The sequence below is a fragment of the Pseudophryne corroboree genome, chromosome 6 (genome assembly GCF_028390025.1).
Source record: "Pseudophryne corroboree isolate aPseCor3 chromosome 6, aPseCor3.hap2, whole genome shotgun sequence".
NCBI classification, from domain to species: domain Eukaryota; kingdom Metazoa; phylum Chordata; class Amphibia; order Anura; family Myobatrachidae; genus Pseudophryne; species Pseudophryne corroboree.
This window is the reverse complement of record NC_086449.1, coordinates 531,421,223-531,441,137: the sequence shown is the minus strand read 5'-3', so window position 1 is coordinate 531,441,137 and position 19,915 is coordinate 531,421,223. Positions and strand designations below refer to the sequence as shown.

General features: G+C 43.7%; 1 protein-coding gene and 1 long non-coding RNA gene across 2 annotated transcripts in view; one reads left to right on the top strand and one right to left on the bottom strand.

Annotated features, from left to right (window-relative positions):
• The window catches only part of FGD6 (FYVE, RhoGEF and PH domain containing 6), a 225,393-nt gene that overhangs the window by 135,471 nt on the left and 70,007 nt on the right, over window positions 1–19,915 (bottom strand). The gene's annotated exons all lie outside the window — the stretch shown is intronic.
• Window positions 1–19,915, top strand: part of LOC134932827 (uncharacterized) — a 121,525-nt gene that overhangs the window by 47,299 nt on the left and 54,311 nt on the right. The gene's annotated exons all lie outside the window — the stretch shown is intronic.

Below are 19,915 nucleotides of genomic sequence, written 5' to 3'. Positions count from 1 at the left end.
TAGTGTTTGAATCAATCTGGTTTGCTATTCCATTATTGATGTTGAAGTCCAATATGATACATTAAAAGGAATTACACGGACCTACTTTCTGATCCATTCCGGTCACACCCTTAATGTGAAATCCAATTAGTGGTACCTATAAGGAATACATTCTCAGCAATTCCATGCATTGCTTATATTGATATACATTGGTGAAGCCACCTTGACGCCTTATCCGATTTTGAATATTGTCCATGGGATATTGAATTTTGCAAATACTGTCATTTGATGTTAACCCCTGATGAAGTCCTAACGGACGAAACGCGTTGGGTTTCTACGAATTTATGAATAGATCACACACGTGATTTCGGGTCGAAGAGTAACCACTTCACCTAACAACTGAGAATTTAGTGACTATATAATAGATCATTGCAAATTACTGTATGATTCAATTAACATGTATGACCCATCTATTCATATTAAGGAGGTTTATATGACAATATTGTAATATGTTGTTTGAATAAACAATTTTTTATCATATATATTAGATATCTGTGGTGGTTAAGCTCCCAAGAGAATCCCCTTTGTTTCTTCTATTCTATGTCTAGTACCTCTTCTGACAGGAGGTATTTCTCAGTGGTTTGAGCTCATTGGTTATAGCACAATTAAGGGGTCTCAGTTCTTTTATATATATATATATATATATATATATATACACACACACACACACACACACACATATACATACATACAGTCAGGTCCATAAATATTGGGACATTTACACAATTCTCATTTTGGGCTCTATACACCATCACAATGGTTTTGAAATGAAACAAACAGGATGTGCTTTAACTGCAGACTTTATACTTTAATTTGAGGGTATTTTCATCCAAATCAGGTGAATGGTGTAGGAATTACAACGGTTTCTATATGTGCCTCCCACTTGTTAAGGGACCAAAAGTAATGGGACAATTGACTCAAAAGCTATTTCATGGACAGGAGTGGGCTATTCCCTCATTATTTCATCATCAATTAAGCAGGTAAAAGGTCTGGAGTAGATTCCAGGTGTGACATTTGCATTTGGAATCTGTTTCTGTTGACTCTCAATATGAGATCCAAAGAGCTGCCACTATCAGTGAAAATATGAGAACTGTGTCGATGTCCCAATAATATATATGGCCCTGACTGTATTGTGTAAGGATCGGCACTCACCCCGACTGTCTCCTTTGGGGTCATTGTCCTGCAGCAGAATAAATTTGCGGCCAGTTGGACACCTCCCTGATGGTACTGCATGATAGATAAGTACCTGCCTGTATTTCTCAGCATTGAGGACGCCATTAATCTTGACCAAATCCCCAACTTCATTTGCTGAAACGCAATCCCAAACTTGCAAGGAACCTCCACCATGCTTCACTGTTGCCTGCAGACACTCATTATTGTACCGCTCTCCAGCCCTTCGGCGAACAAACTGCCTTCTGTGATAGCAAATGTAACACTGTAGGGGTGCAAGGCGCCTTTTCCTGGGGAATATGGCCGCACGCAGCAGCTGAGGAACAACACAAGTCCAGTTTCTGGTACAACTGACCCCGGCCAGTTTTATTGAAACAGAAAATAAAACAAACCCCAAAATAAAAATACCTTGCCTGTCCGGCACTAACTAAACATAAGATGTTCCTAACTGTCACTAAACAAAACACAGAGTTCTTCAGTACATACTGTATAGCTTACTTGCATCAGAAAGCGTGTCTCTCACACACAGATCCTGCAGCCTTCCCAGGCAGTCTGCCCATACTAATCAGGTTAGAAGCACTATATCACTCTTACACAGCTGAAACCCTGATTAGCCCTCTGTGAGGCCAAAGACCCGAACTGGGCCCAATGTCTAGAACTCGCCTTATCTCTCTCTCAGAGCCTTTACCCAGCTTTTACAGCAAACTGAAAAGGTTCAGACAAAACAAAATCATTTTTCCTAGAAGTTAACATTTTCTAAAACATGTAAGACAAGAACCTGGGACAAATATACCTGCCCTCAAACACTATCCCAGTGTTCTTGTCACATATCCCCCTCCCCTGTTTCGACCTAGGGGCCGGAACACTTGTAGCCCCCAAACAGAAGATGCGAGACAATGCATCTGCGTTGGCCAATTGTGTTCCCGGTCTATGTTCGACAGTAAACTTAAAGTCCTGCAACGCTAGAAACCATCTAGTTACACGAGCATTCTTGCCTCTATTTACATACATCCATTTTAAAGGGGCATGGTCTGTCACTAGTCTGAATTGTCTACCCAAGAGGTAATATCTCAAGGTATCTAGTGCCCACTTAATGGCCAAAGCCTCCTTTTCCACAATGGCATACCTTTTTTCATGCTCATTGAGTTTCCTACTCAAATAAATGATAGGGTGTTCGTCCCCATCTCTGGTTTGGGACAGCACAGCACCTATCCCTACCTCTGAGGCATCTGTCTGTACCACAAATTCTTTTGAAAAATCTGGTGTTATCAACACCGGTTGTGAACACAAAGCTACTTTTAACGCTTGGAACGCCTTTTCTGCATCAGGGTTCCATTTCACCACATTTGACTGCTTCCCTTTGGTAAGGTCTGACAACGGCACCGCTGTGGTCGCAAAATTAGGAATAAACCGTCTATAGTACCCAGTAATTCCCAAAAAAGCCCTTACCTGTTTTTTATTCACTGGACGAGGCCAGTTTTGAATAGCATCAACTTTATTCAATTGGGGCCTAATCAGACCTCTGCCTATGGTGAAGCCCAAGTATTTGACCTCCTCCATTGCGAGGCAGCACTTCTTTGGGTTAGCAGTTAACCCTGCCTCTCTGATTGAGTCCAGTACTGCTTGTACTTTAACCAAATGTGACCCCCAGTCTGTACTGTGAATTACCACATCATCCAAATAGGCAGCTGCATATTTTCTATGGGGCCTCAAAATTTTATCCATCGCCCGTTGAAAGGTTGCTGGAGCCCCATGCAACCCAAAGGGTAACATCTTATACTGGTACAGCCCCTCCGGAACCGAAAAGGCTGTTTTTTCTTTGGCGCTATCAGATAAAGGTATTTGCCAGTAACCTTTGGTCAGGTCCAATGTGGTGAGAAACCTGGCTGTTCCCAGCCTTTCTACAAGCTCATCCACACGGGGCATGGGGTATGCGTCAAACTTGGACACCTCATTTAACTTACGAAAGTCATTACAGAAGCGTATGCTACCGTCGGGCTTCGGGATGAGCACTATGGGACTGGACCACTCACTGTTAGACTCCTCTATGACTTTAAGTTCTAACATGGTTTTAACTTCCTTAGAAATAGCTTCTCGCTGAGCTTCAGGAATCCTATATGGCTTTAAATGAACCCTGACCCCTGGTTCTGTGACAATGTCATGTTTTATTATGGTCGTTCGGCCAGGCAGCTCTGAAAATACCTCCCTATTTTGGATGAGAAATTCTTTAACCCGATTGTTCTGATCAGCTGATAATGTCTCTGACACCTTCACTGCGGGAAGCAACCGGGGTGAAGACACCGAAGGGCAAGGCTCCGCTGACAGAGACAACCTATCTTTCCAGGGTTTGATTAAGTTAACATGGTAGATCTGTTCGGGTTTTCTCTTTCCCGGCTGGTATACTTTGTAATTAACCTCATTCACTTTTTCCCTAATCTCAAATGGACCCTGCCATTTAGCTAGGAATTTGCTTTCCACAGTGGGTACCAAAACAAGAACTCTATCTCCAGGAGCAAATTCCCGTATCTTGGCACTCCGGTTATAGACCCTCTGTTGAGCACTTTGGGCCTGTTCCATGTGCTCTCTGACAACAGGTACCACGGCTGCAATCCTATCCTGCATTTGTGTTACATGCTCAATAACGCTTCTATAAGGAGTGGGCTGTCCTTCCCACGTCTCTTTGGCAACATCCAACAGCCCTCTGGGGTGTCTACCATACAACAAATCAAATGGAGAAAACCCCGTAGAGGACTGAGGAACTTCTCTGATGGCCATTAACAAGTAGGGCAACAAACAATCCCAGTTTTTCCCATCTCTCTCAACAACCTTTTTTAACATACTTTTTAATGTTTTATTAAACCTTTCCACCAACCCGTCAGTTTGGGGATGGTAGATGGACGTCCTGAGGTGAGTGACCTTAAATAACTTGCACAATTCTTTCATGATCCTTGACATAAATGGAGTACCTTGGTCAGTCAAAATTTCTTTTGGTATTCCCACTCTACTAAATACCTGCACCAGCTCCCTAGCTATCGCCTTGGTTGTGATAGTGCGTAAAGGGACAGCCTCAGGATATCGAGTGGCATAGTCCATAATTACCAGGATATACTGATGGCCCCGAGCAGACTTTAACAAGGGCCCCACGAGATCCATGGCTATTCTGTCAAACGGGACCTCTATAATAGGCATGGGAACTAGTGGGCTCCTGAAATGGGGTCTAGGGGCATGATACTGGCATTCAGGACAGGAAGAACAATATTCAGACACTTCTTTATAAACCCCTGGCCAAAAGAACCTTTGTAAAACTCTTTCAGTGGTTTTTTCTGCCCCTAAATGTCCTGCGGTAACGTGACTATGAGCTAAATCTAGTACCGTTCTCCGATAAGGCTGGGGAACTACCAGCTGTTCCACCACATCCTCACCCCTTTTGACAATGTGGTACAAGAGCTCATTACAGATGGCCATGTGGGGATACGTAACCCTGTCACCTGGTACCACAGGTTCCCCATTAACAATCTTAACATTCTCTCTAGCCTTTATTAAGGTAGGATCCTTTAACTGTTCAGACGCAAACAGATCCTTCTTTACCTCCAGGTCAGGCACGCTTTCAGTTCTAACTACTATGTCTCTGTTCCCGGCAAGAGGGTCCTCACTGGACTCCCCATCTGTCACTTCCCCAGCCAAACTAGCAAAAGGCAAAGGGCCAGAAAGTTCCGAAGACCCACGTACATCAAAAAAATCACCGGTATTATCAACTGGCTTTTTACTTCTCACATCTGTTGATAACCGTGATTCCCACAGTTTCCAAAAATGAGGAAAATCCCTCCCTATTATGGCCTCATGCACCAAGGTAGGGACCAGTCCCACTTTAACCATTGCTGACCCACAACAAGTTTCTATATTCACCTCAGCAGTGGCATAATATTGGGTATCCCCATGTATGCAAGTTACCCCAATAGGTATTTGCTGGACCTTTAAGGGGTTCACTAACCCAGCTTTCACGAGGGTAACTAAACTTCCTGAATCTAGCAAGGCCTCTACCCGGTTACCTTCTAAGAACACATCACACATTTGTTTTTCCAGCTCAGGTGAAGGTACCACAGTACAGGCTAACCTAGCAAAGAAAGACATTCTGCGACATTCAAAGGCAGCATCACATTGCATGGGTTCTTGCGTGACTGGGCAATTGGCAATAACATGACCTGGCATACCACACCTAAAACATTTAACCACACGATTACCAACCCATTTGGGCAGCATAGACCGTTCTAGCCCCATTGGCCTGTTTCCAGGGCCAGTGTTTACAGTCTCTCCAGCCTTGCGTTCTCTTAACCGCCCAGCAACGTTTTCCCACGGAACAGTCTTACCAGTCTTTACTGAAGGGCGCTGTCGAGGATCTATGGGTTGCTGGGTGGTCATCAGTAGTTCCTCTGCTGCCAAATACCTCTCTACCATGTCCACTAATTGGTCAGCAGTACCCGGGTTTCCATGGCTCACCCACTTGCGCAGGACCATGGGCAAAGATCTCAAGTAGCGGTCCATGACGACTCTTTCCACCATCTGGGGACCAGTTAATGTCTCTGGCTGCAGCCATTTTTTTGTTAGCTGAATAAGGTCGTGCATCTGGGAGCGCGGAGGCTTCTCCATGGCGTACAGCCAACGGTGCACCCGTTGCGCTCGTACTGACAGCGTGACTCCCAGGCGGGTCAGGATCTCAGTCTTTAGTTTATCATAGTCCCGAGCCTCAGCAGGGCTTAAATCAAAGTAAGCTTTTTGGGGCTCACCTGACAGGAAAGGTGCCAGCAGACTGGCCCACTGTGCTTTCGGCCAGTTCTCACGCTCGGCAGTCCTTTCAAACGTGGTCAGATAGGCCTCCACATCATCAGCCTCTGTCATTTTCTGCAGGAAGTGACTGGCCCGTATAGAACTAGAGCTGGTTGGAGCACTGACGGCCACATCTCCAACCCGAGCTGCAAGTCTCTGCACCACTTCTGCTAAGGCCTCTCTATCCTGACGCTGTTGCCTGTAAAGTTCATCAACAACTGCCTGCTGTTGTCTCTTATTTTCCTCCATTGCCACCTGCTGTAGTCTCCAATTTTCCTCCACTGCCACCTGCTGCTGTCGGTTGGCCTCCTGCTGAGCCGCTGTAGCTTGCAGCAAGGCTTTAAGCAGATCCTCCATGTCAACAGATTTTTCAGGCGGCTTTGCAGCTGCTTTCACCCAGGACATATATCAAACCCTCAGGGGTGAGTCTCAGTAACTTCACACTGGGCTGTATCTGCATAAACCACCGTTTTCTGCAGGCCTCACAAAGCTGCTGCTTTCACTTATGCGCAGAACGGCCTGCTCGCATTCTCCACCAAGTTGTAACACTGTAGGGGTGCAAGGCGCCTTTTCCTGGGGAATATGGCCGCACGCAGCAGCTGAGGAACAACACAAGTCCAGTTTCTGGTACAACTGACCCCGGCCAGTTTTATTGAAACAGAAAATAAAACAAACCCCAAAATAAAAAATACCTTGCCTGTCCGGCACTAACTAAACATAAGATGTTCCTAACTGTCACTAAACAAAACACAGAGTTCTTCAGTACATACTGTATAGCTTACTTGCATCAGAAAGCGTGTCTCTCACACACAGATCCTGCAGCCTTCCCAGGCAGTCTGCCCATACTAATCAGGTTAGAAGCACTATATCACTCTTACACAGCTGAAACCCTGATTAGCCCTCTGTGAGGCCAAAGACCCGAACTGGGCCCAATGTCTAGAACTCGCCTTATCTCTCTTTTAGAGCCTTTACCCAGCTTTTACAGCAAACTGAAAAGGTTCAGACAAAACAAAAAGCATTTTTCCTAGAAGTTAACATTTTCTAAAACATGTAAGACAAGAACCTGGGACAAATATACCTGCCCTCAAACACTATCCCAGTGTTCTTGTCACACAAAATATTTTAAAGTTTGAGTCAACAGTCCAGAGCACCTGCTGTCATTTTTCGCCACCCCAGTTCCTATGTTTTCGTGCAAAGTTCAGTCGCTTGGCCTTGTTTTCACATCTAAGGTATGGCTTTTTGGCCACAAATCTTCCATGAAGACCACTTCTGGCCAGACTTCTCCAAACAGTAGATGGGTGTACCTGGGTCCCATTGGGTTCTGCCATCTTCCGATTTGGAATGGAAGTAAGCATGTGTCTTTCATCTGATGCATTCATTTTCCTTGACAGTACTCAACGTTACCCAATTTCTTTGTGCTTTAATGCTGAGAAATACAAGCATGTATTTATCCATCATGCAATACCATCAGGGAGGCATCTTATTGGCTCCAAATTTATTCTGCAGTAGGACAATGACCCCAAACATACAGCCAATGTCATTAAGAACCGTCTTCAGCGTAAAAAAGAACAAGGAATCCTGAAAGTAATGATATGGCCCCTACAGAGACCTGATCTCATTACACAACTCATCGAGTCTGTCTGGAATTACACGAAGAGACAGAAGAAGGATTTCAGTAAGCCTACATCCACAGAATATCTGTGGTTAATTCTCCAAGCTTGGAACAACCTCCTTGCCAAGTTCCTTCAAAGACTGTGCAAATATACCTGGAAGAATTGATGCTGTTTTAAAGGCAAAGGGTGGTCACACCAAATATTGGTTTGATTTAGATTTATCATCCGTTCATTCACTCTGCATTTTGTTAATTGATAAAAAAAAATAAACTATTAACACTTCTATTTTTGAAAGCATTCCTACTTTGCAGCATTCTTCCACATCTGCCTAAAACTTTTCCACAGTACTCTCTCTCTCTCATATATATATATATATATATATATATATATATATATATATATACACACACACACACACACACACACACACACACACACACACACACACTGCTCAAAAAAATAAAGGGAACACTAACATAACACATCCTAGATCTGAATAAATGAAATATTCTTATTAAATACTTTGTTCTTTACATAGTTGAATGTGCTGACAACAAAATCACACAAAAATTATCAATGGATATCAAATTTATTAACCCATGGAGGTCTGGATTTGGAGTCACACTCAAAATTAAAGTGGAAAAACACACTATAGGCTGATCCAACTTTGATGTAATGTCCTTAAAACAAGTCAAAATGAGGCTCAGTAGTGTGTGTGGCCTCCACGTGCCTGTATGACCTCCCTACAATGCCTGGGCATGCTCCTGATGAGGTGGCGGATGGTCTCCTGAGGGATCTCCTCCCAGACCTGGACTAAAGCATCCGCCAACTCCTGGACAGTATGTGGTGCAACGTGGCGTTGGTGGATGGAGTAAGACATGATGTCCCAGATGTGCTCAATTGGATTCAGGTCTGGGGAACGGGCGGGCCAGTCCATAGCATCAATGCATTTGTCTTGCAGGAACTGCTGACACACTCCAGCCACATGAGGTCTAGCATTGTCTTGCATTAGGAGGAACACAGGGCCAACCGCACCAGCATGTGGTCTCACAAGGGGTCTGAGGATCTCATCTCGGTACCTAATGGCAGTCAGGCTACCTCTGGCGAGCACATGGACGGCTGTGCGGCCCCCCAAAGAAATGCCACCCCACACCATTACTGACCCACTGCCAAACCGGTCATGCTGGAGGATGTTGCAGGCAACAGAACGTTCTACTTGGCGTCTCCAGACTCTGTCACATGTGCTCAGTGAGAACCTGCTTTCATCTGTGAAGAGCACAGGGCGCCAGTGGTGAATTTGCCAATCTTGGTGTTCTCTGGCAAATGTCAAACGTCCTGCACGGTGTTGGGCTGTAAGCACAACCCCCACCTGTGGACGTCGGGCCCTCATACCACCCTCATGGAGTCTGTTTCTGATCATTTGAGTAGACACATGCACATTTGTGACTTGCTGGAGGTCATTTTGCAGGGCTCTGGCAGTGCTCCTCCTCTTCCTCCTTGCACAAAGGCGGAGGTAGCGGTCCTGCTGCTGGGTTGTTGCCCTCCTACGGCCTCCTTCACGTCTCCTGATGTACTGGCCTGTCTCCTGGTAGCGCCTCCATGCTCTGGACACTACGCTGACAGACACAGCAAACCTTCTTGCCACAGCTCGCATTGATGTGCCATCCTGGATGAGCTGCACTACCTGAGCCACTTGTGTGGGTTGTAGACTCAGTCTCATGCTACCACTAGAGTGAAAGCACCGCCAGCTTTCAAAAGTGACCAAAACATCAGCCAGAAAGCATAGGAGCTGAGAAGTGGTCTGTGGTCACCACCTGCAGAACAACTCCTTCATTGGGGGTGTCTTGCTAATTGCCTATAATTTTCCACCTGTTGTCTATTCCATTTGCACAACTGCATGTGAAATTGATTGTCAATCAGTGTTGCTTCCTAAGTGGACAGTTTGATTTCACAGAAGTGTGATTGACTTGGAGGTACATTGTGTTGTTTAAGTGTTCCCTTCATTTTTTTGAGCAGTGTATATAGGTGTCAGGGAAGATTAAAGGGGGAGAGGTATCAAACCTTCTAAGGAAAAAGTCATAGAAAAAAAAAGTATCAGCAGCATCATTATAAAGCTTCCAATACATTTACAAATCCCTTTATTTTTACTATTTTCTTTATTTTTACTATTTTTGTTACATTTGTATTTGAAAACCGTAATGTATGTGAAAACTAACGCTTGTGACCTACCCGCATATCTTTTCAACATATGCATCATTAGAAGAGAACCTTCAGAGCTGTGTCTTGATGAACTTAGTGAGTAGAAAAAAAAGTTACAATTCCTTAACAGTAGGCGGATATGTGGAAGGATGTGAGTCAAAGTATCCTACAAGTGACTGTAGTAAAAATAGCACTTGTGTGTTATGAAAGGGGATGGATAGCTGGTCTTCCTGTGCAAGTTTTGCATTATACTGCTATAGACAATTATCCTAAGCTAAAATGTGTAACATATCAATTAATGCTGTGAAATTCTCAATTATTGATAATGTAATCGTTTTCCATTTATACTAAAAGGATATATGAGAATTAACTCCATTTGCATGTATGGCATTAGAACAATATGGAAGTCATGTTCTATGTGGGAAATGGAAGTTCCTATGATCAGTTAAACACTACAGTTATCATTAAAAAAAAAAAACCCTCCCCCACCCCCAATTAAAAAAAAAAAAAAAAAAAAACTGACGCACATGTGCTGTGGGAAAAAAAAAAGAGAGACTCTTTTATGCGCACCCAAATATTGATACAGACGCTGATGCAGGTGCATTAAACAGTATTTTCTGCAGCGGGCTACATTGGTTTCCACAGGGAAACATTGGGGTGTAGAGATGGATCTTGATCCAGACACCAACAGGCTAAAGCTTTAGACTGTCCCAGGATGCATTGGGGCCTCCTCTATAACCCTGCCTCCAGTCACTGTGAGCTCAGTTTCAAGTTGATGCCTGCAGAAGCAGGTCACTTAACAGGGGGGCTGCACTGGCCAGCCCTGAAAAAGCTTTTAGAAGACTTCAATGGCTGCAGCACCTACATGTCAGGGTGACATTCGGTGTTAAGGCTCCGTCACTTCCCCAGCAGCGTTGCATACTCCCATACACTCAGGGTGTGTTACGGATTCAGCCTCCCTATGTCCCTCCTGTGGCTCCATGGGATCTGTCTGTTGTCCTGAATGCCCTGCAAGAGTCTCCAATTGAACCTCGAGTCAGTGGACCTTAAATGGCTCATGGCCAAGGTCCTGTTCCTACTGGCTATTGCCTCTACTAGGAGGGTGTCAGACCTAGGCGCTTTGTCCTGTCGTCCGCCCTTTCTGATTTTTCACCGTGACCGGGCAGTTCTTAGGACTCGGCCTGGTTATTTGCCTAAGGTGGCGTCATCTTTTCACCTTAACCAAGATATTGTGGTTCAAGCCTTTATTTCTTCTGATTTGTCCTCCAAAGAACGGTCTTTGGATGTGGTATGGGCTCTCCGTATTTATGTGGAGAGGACTGCCTCTATCAGGAGGTGGTCAGATACCATTTTTGTACTTTTTGATTTTCACAAATGTGGCTGGTCTGCGAATAAGCAAACTTTGGCCAGATGGATTAGAATGGTGATTGCACAAGCTTATGCGCAGGCTGGACTTTTAGCTCCTGCTGCTGTTAATGCCCATTCTACTCGGTCTGTTGAACCTTCTTGGGCGTCCTGCCGAGGCGTGTCCGCTGAACAATTGTGCAAGGCGGCTACATGGTCCTCAGTGAACACGATCCTTAGGTTCTGTGCCTTCGATACTTCCGCCTCCCAGGATGCTTCCTTTGGATGCCGGGTTCTCATACCCGCTACAGTGCGGCCCATCCCTTGAGGAACTGCTTTAGGACATCCCCAATGTTTCCCTGTGGAAACCAATGTACCTCGCTGCAGAAAAGGAGATTTATGGTAGACTTACCATGGTTACATTTTTTTCTGCGAGGTACATTGGTTCCATAGGGCGCCCACCCTGATGCACCTAGCTTCTATGGGTTTGTATGGCATTAGCCGCTAGTCCCTTCTCCTGTCGTGAGAACATGGTTCTATGTGACTAACATCTACCTTCTCTTTTACCTGCTCCTGCATTGGGCTGGTAAACAAAACTGAGATCACAGTGCCTGGAGGTAGGGTTTTAGAGGAGGCCCCAATGCATCCTGGGACAGTCTAAAGCTTTAGCCTGTTGGTGTCTGGCTCAAGATCCATCTCTACACCCCGATGTTTCCCTGTGGAACCAATGTACCTCGCAGAAAGAGATTTTAGTAACTTCAGTGGCAGATTACAAGCGTGGGACAGGAACAAAATGACCAGCAATTCACAGACTCAAGGAGGGGAGTTAAGTCCCAGCACCACAGGTGCCATTTATGAGGCAGATTCACACCTAGCAGGTCAATAGTCCAGAATAGAAGGAGCTGATTCTAGGGAGCAGCTCCTACTGGTGCACACCAGTACTACACTGGTCAAAGGAAACAAATTCCTAACAGGTAATAAACATATGCTTCTTAGAATTACTGCTAAAAGAGGAATAATAGAGCATTGCAACACACTATGATTAATTTACATTAGTCAAGTGCCTAGACCAAAAGCTAGTTAAAGAATACGGTCATATTCCACTAACAGTATTTTTATTATACACTGTTGTAGCCCACTCTATGGGTTTTGTGAGGATATGGTAAAATAATGCAACAAACCAGGAAGCTTGTATTTTTCTCTCAGCGTGTATAATTATCAGCAGTCAGTGGAGCATAAAATATCCCAATAATATGTAAATTAATGGTAGAGAATGTTTAATGAAATATAGGGGTATATGCAATTAGCGGCGAATCGCGGCAATTTTTCGGCCGTTTTTTAATTCGACACAATTCGACCGTCTAATTTCGGCAAGTGGGTGCCGAAATTGACCATATTCAATAAAAAACGGATTCGACAGTCCCGCTGACGAAAAACGGACGATTTGACGGATTTTGTTCCGATTTTTAAAAAACGAGAAAAAACCCGAAAAAAAATGGCGTGGGGTCCCCCCTCCAAAGCATAACCAGCCTCCTGGTTCTAAAAATCCGGGGGGAAAAATGTCATGGGATCCCCCGTATTTTTTAAAACCAGCACCGGGCTCTTCGCCTGGTGCTGGTGCAAAAAATACGGGGGACAAATAGAGTAGGGGTCCCCCGTATTTTTTACACCAGCATCGGGCTCCACTAGCTGGACAGATAATGCCACAGCCGGGGGTCACTTTTATACAGCGCCCTGCGGCCGTGGCATTAAATATCCAACTAGTCACCCCTGGCCGGGGTACCCTGGGGGAGTGGGGACCCCTTCAATCAAGGGGTGTCCCCCCCAGCCACCCAAGGGCCAGGGGTGAAGCCCGAGGCTGTCCCCCCCATCCAAGGGCTGCGGATGGGGGGCTGATAACCTTTGGAAAAATGAAATAATATAGTTTTTTTCCAGTAGTACTACTACAAGTCCCAGCAAGCCTCCCCCGCAAGCTGGTACTTGGATGGAGAACCACAAGTACCAGCATGCGGGAGAAAAACGGGCCCGCTGGTACCTGTAGTTCTACTGGGAAAAAATACCCAAATAAAAACAGGACATGCACACCTTGAAAGTACAACTTTATTTCACACCTGCCGACACACACATACTTACCTATGTTGACACGACGTTCGGTCCACTTGTCCAAGTAGAATCCAGGGTACCTGTGAATAAAATTATACTCACCTCAATCCAGTGTCCAGGTTATAATCCACGTACTTGGCAAAAAAAAAAACGAACACCCGGACCAAACGGACTGAAAGGGGTCCCATGTTTACATATGGGACCCCTTTCCACAAATGCCGGGACCACACGTGACTGCTGTCACAGAAGGTCCCTTCAGCCAATCAGGAAGCGCTACTTCGTGGCACTCTCGTGATTGGCTGTATGCGCGTCTGCTGTCAGACAGCGCATCGCAAAGCCTCTCCATTATATTCAATGGTGGGAACTTTGCGTCAGCGGTGAGGTCACCCGCGGTCAGCGGCTGACCCGCGGGTAACCCCACCGCTACCCGCAAAGTTCCCACTATTGCAACTAATGGAGGGAGCTGTGCGATGCGCTGTCTGACAGCAGACGCGCATACAGCCAATCAGGTGAGTGCCACGAAGTAGCGCTTCCTGATTGGCTGAAGGGACCTTCTGTGACAGCAGTCACGTGGGGTCCCGGCATTCGTGGAAAGGGGTCCCATGTGTAAACATGGGACCCCTTTCAGTCCGTTTGGTCCGGGTGTTCGTTTTTTTTTTTTGCCAAGTACGTGGATTATATCCTGGACACTGGATTGAGGTGAGTATAATTTTATTCACAGGTACCCCGGATTCTACTTGGACAAGTGGACCGAACGTCGTGTCAACATAGGTAAGTATGTGTGTGTCGGCAGGTGTGAAATAAAGTTGTACTTTCAAGGTGTGCGTGTCCTGTTTTTATTTGGGTATTTTTTTTCCAGTAGAACTACAGGTACCAGCGGGCCCGTTTTTCTCCCGCATGCTGGTACTTGTGGTTCTCCAAGTACCAGCTTGCGGGGAGGCTTGCTGGGACTTGTAGTTCTACTGGAAAAAACAATATTCTTTAATTTGTCCAAAGGCTATCAGCCCCCCATCTGCAGCCCTTGGATGGGGGGGGACAGCCTCGGGCTTCACCCCTGGCCCTTGGGTGGCTGGGGGGGGACCCCTTGATTGAAGGGGTCCCCACTCCCCCAGGGTACCCCGGCCAGGGGTGACTAGTTGGATATTTAATGCCACGGCCGCAGGGCGCTGTATGAAAGTGACCCCCGAATGTGGCATTATCTGTCCAGCTAGTGGAGCCCGATGCTGGTGTAAAAAATACGGGGGACCTCTACTCTTTTTGTCCCCCGTATTTTTTGCACCCGCACCAGGCGCAGAGCCCGGTGCTGGTTTTAAAAATACGGGGGATCCCCTGTCATTTTTTCCCTCGGATTTTTAGAACCAGGACCGGCTCGAAGAGCCCGAGGCTGGTTATGCTTTGGAGGGGGGACCCCACACCATTTTTTTTTCTGGATTTTACCATTCCATTTAAAAAAATAATAATAATAATAATATTTTAAAAAATATATAAATAATACTTGTGCCTCCAAAATAGACAAACCAAGTACCTAATCCCTTCTAATATAAATAGATATGCTATTACCAATAAAAAAAAACATGTTTTACATTTTTTTTATTAGATTCCCCCACCAAAGTGTGGCGGATTGAAAATGACGAATTTACTGTCAAAAAGCACTGTTGTCGAATTTCCAAACTTCAATTGAATATACTTTTGGCGAATTGCTGCATTTGTACCATTGCAGAAATGTCGAATTTCACAAATGTCGAATTTCAAAAAGTCGAATTTTGAAAGTCCGTTTTTTTGACGGAAGTACTGAATTGCATTGTCGATTTTTTTGGGGGGGCGAAAAAGTCCAGTTTTTCGACAATTTCGGGAATTCGACCGCAATTGCATATACCCCAAAGTCTTTCACAACTCTGTACATTGAGGCACCAAACATAATGCCAGACAGATGCTATCCAGATGGTCTGTACTGACAATATAGACATATACTGTATGTATATCTACCATGGAACAGAGAGCCATCTGCATGAATACTAGGTCCAGATATGCTACATGACTCAAACATTAGTATGGGAAGCGATCAATGTAAAAATTCCTCTTACTGTCAAGATATACTATTTATTTTACACTACTTTAAAGTTTAAGGAATATCCTTTCTTTCAACTCTGCTCCAAAGCACAATGTCAAATAAAACACTATAGTCCAATTAATCCAACAAGGCACCACTATAATCCACGTTTTCAAGTAACCTATGCTTGAGCACAGATGGTTAAATTAAAATGACTGGGGTACTAACTGTCAACTGTGGTCAAGCATGGATAGCCTTAAAACCCTGGATTGTTAGGGTACCCCGAGTTGCAAATTTGGTAACACCGCTATAGCTATCAATTCAATTTGGCGACTTGAAATTTGAAAAAAAAAAACAGAACATGAAAACATGAGACACGCTTTAATGGTGGTGTAAATTAACTTTTAGAAGACAATAATGTCATTTTTGCTTGTTATCTTCAGGGGAACTTTGATTACAGAGAACGATGTACTAAGCAGTTAACCGAGTGGAGAAGTGAGCCAGTGGAGAAATTGCCCACGGCAACCAATCAGCTGGTCTATATAATCTTATAGTATAATACAGTACAAAGACGTACTCTAATGGGGCATACACTCGGGGAGACTTGTGCTGTGTGGTAAGCGATCTAGGTTAGCACAGATCGCTCAGCACTCATCACTATACACACAGCGATTTATGCTGACCAATCTGTGCTAACCCGTGTTCTTTATGCACATGCTAGGCAATCTAACTAGATCTTGCCTGTACGTGCTAAAGATCTGAGCAGGTGATGGTGATGCACTGCACCGCGTAATGCCATCGCACACGGAGCAATCTGCACATGTGCACATGGAGCAATCTGTGCTAAATTTGTAAGCGATCTAGACATATCGCTTAGAAAATAGCAAAAATCACCACGTGTGTATGCCCCATAAGATTATAGTCAATTATGTAGTGTTGTATGACCAACATAGCTTAATCACTTTCTAGGTAAATCTTGGTTGGTAACCTGTTGGTGGTGCTCCCAAGAGTCAAGTATTTTTATGAAAAAAAATGAGGATAGAGAAGGAGACTCTTTTTCTGGGGCACTCTTTATTAATCAATTAAAATTAAATTTTATTAATATGCATTAAAAGACATGTCAAAGTGTCATCCCTTAAATGTTACACAAAGCAAACAATACAAATAGGTAGAATCAAAAGATACACTTTGTGTTATACACAAAGATAGTATGATATAGAAAGTTATTTTTGAATCAGCGACAAGTAGAATTACATGCAAAATCTAGTAAGTGTGTCAGCCAGAAGATATTTGTGATTCCCAATATTGGGCAATGTTATTGCCCTGTTAATCACGTATGTCATGGCTCTTGGGAGCACCACCAACAGGTTACCAACCAAGGTTTACCACTTTCATCACTTGTGACTGCAATTTAAAATACGAAGGCATGACCACCAGGGCCTTAAAACATTGTATTCTTTACCATATAGGAACTATTAGTAATGCCACCTTTGATTTATCCAAAATCAAGAAACTCACAACAGTGGCGCGACACTTTCACTAGGTTCATGGTGACAACTATCAAGAAGCCAGATTCTTCGGATTGGAAAAAGTCAATCTTGGCATCAAACGTGGGGACCTCACAAGAGAAATTCTTAAACGAGAGAGAGAGAGTGAATGGATTTTTAAATTGGGTGCTTTAACACACCACAGTTTAAACGAACATATCAACTACCAAGTTTTCATATCATTCTCGGTGACACTTCACTTAAGAATGCTCCTTAACATACTCCAATTTACCAGCCTACATATTCAGTACCTTTATTTCTTTACCGCAGGTGTCCTCACTTACCATTGATCGATCACAAACCTTCATCCCTTTACAAAACGCTTATCAACTCAACATCAAATCACTTTCCCCATCTTCCATCTATGATATCTTACAGATATATGTATTATGCGAGTCTCAGAATATCAAATCCCACGACAAGAGCATGATAGAATGGTATGTTTTATGTACACTTTATATATTTTTATGATCCGACCTATGTCCAAATTCACTCCATATCCATCACACTAGTTTTGTAAGCCCCATTATCACCATGTAGCCCGATGTTCTATAATATCCAGTTTAGATATGAACATCATGTTTCTCCCAGATGCCAAATCCTACAGCCACACCACGTTATACATGCACAATCCCGTCAGATCTTGGAAGTCAAGCAGTGCTGGGCCTGGTCAGTACCTGGAAGGGAGACCTCCATAGAATACCAGGTCCCGTAACTAAAGGATCATCTGAAAAAAGTAACTTATCACAGAATTCAATTAACACTTCTTAATTTATATTTTCTATATTTCAGCCTTTTATATCGCTGCATTTCCTGTTACTGTTTAATATTTTCACTATCACTTTTTTCCAATATTATGAAATAACTTTATCACTACAAGTCACCAACTGCTCAATATAAATATACATTTATGAGCGCACTTGCTTAAAAATACACCCACCTTGCTTATTCTAAAATTATTTACAAATAATCACATCGATATACATGCACAAACATATACCTTTACATATATATGTATAATATATTCTATCCGGATCACTGTTTGTTTTAATTCCATTTCTAGCTCAGTATCAAGTGTGCTTTTTTCACTACTTTTCATGTCTCACATGTAGTACAGTGGAGCAAGGACTGGAGGCTTTACAGAGGGTGAGACGTCACCATACTAATAAGTGCATACCGGTCTGATATACACTAAGCAGTGCCAATAATTACAACATGGCCCCGCAAGCATTTACAAACATATGGATTCAGTATTAACCTACACACTGTGGTTATGACTATGCAAGCATTTATACGAACACAGACTATGCTGAATTAACAGTACTTTCTAAGAGAATTTGCATTTTAACCCGGGAATGTTTGGACTAATGGACTCTAATAGAATACCATTACTAACATACTACTAACTTCACATTATAGAAGTGGCTGTGACATTAATAATATTTGTGAATTGATTTTATTAATTTAATCACCGGCCGTGTGGTATTGCAATCAATGTATTGTATGTATTATATGTAATAAATGTTTTAATGTATTAATTGAATCAAGCAGCGCATCATTGCATTTAAGTTGGTACAAATTTGTTACTGCAGCAGCCGCATGAAAACTGCAGGGCGTCATCGTCTCCCTCCCACTGGCTTAGGTGCCAGCCGGCAGGGTGTGTTCTAGCACTGGGGGCTGCCCACGGCTCAGTCATTCTGCAACTGCAGGTGGCAATACAGCCAGGGTGAGCAGGGTGTAGTAATCGGGTCACTCTGCTTGGCTCGCTAAATTTATTATGATTTGGGGCCAGCCCTCAAAAAATGAGATTCCTTATTGCTGCAATTCATGGTAATAAGGAATCTTTATTCATCTTGTACCATTAGTGAGTCACCGGGACAGGGGTTCATATAGGAGCTCATCCCGATTATTCCCGAGAAGTAATGTGATGAAACGACTTACTCTTTGCCTCCAATGCTGTGCTACTGCATATGCACAAGCCAGAGGCACCATGGATGGGGAGCATCAGAGCTAAATTTACACGGAATATATGAGCCAAGTGGTACATGTGGGCATTATACACACAGTTGCAGCAGTATATACTCCTGGAAATTTGGTGAGTTTTGATAAGAGACGTGCGGAAAAGATAGTCAGGGGAGGCACTGCCTCACCTGCCATAGACTTTTCACTGCAAGAGTTTTGGCCATAAAAATGATTAGAATAATGCAAAGAAGGAAAGGCTCTGCCTCACCCCACCGCACGTCACTGCTATTTACCCCAGTGCAAACAAACAGTTTTAGCACCCTAGGTAAAGTTGGTAAAAATTCACCCTTGTACACTTCCTTTAGACAAGCACAATTTACTAATGCAGACAGATATCCGCACACACAAGATTCATCAGTGGCCGATTCAAATTTGATCAATGAACCAACACAATTTATCAGTACAAGGGTCCCCAAAAGCCCCCAATGATTATACAATACAAACACAAATCCCACTGCTGGCTTATGTACAATGCAAAGCCCATGTCAGGTACATAGTATTTAGCAATACATAGCATAGTGAGTAAAATACATTACAGAGTTCATAACCAGGAGATTTGGGGGTAGTGTATAGGGCTTATAGTATAAGCCTTATATAAACCTTATATTCTATTAACTAGTAAATAAGAGAGCCCAATTACCCCATACCTGGTGACTTAGCGTATGCTCGCGACACGCCTACGCCTGGCTAGCCACCCATTTATCTCCCAGGAACGCCTTTCTCTGTGACTAAAAATGTTTTGTATTCCCCGACACTAAACCTTGGGATACATGTGCAGACTTAAAACATTGGTGCAGATGTATTAAGCCTGGAGAAGTGATAAAGCAGTGATAAATGCAAGGTGATAACGCACCAGCCAAACAGCTCCTTTCAATTTACATATTGGAGCTGATTGGCTGGTGCGTTATTACCTTGCACTTATTACTGCTTTATCACTTCTCCAGGCTTAATACATCTGTCCCATTGTCTGCTTGGATCTGCCATCAACACTGCTTCTGAATCTG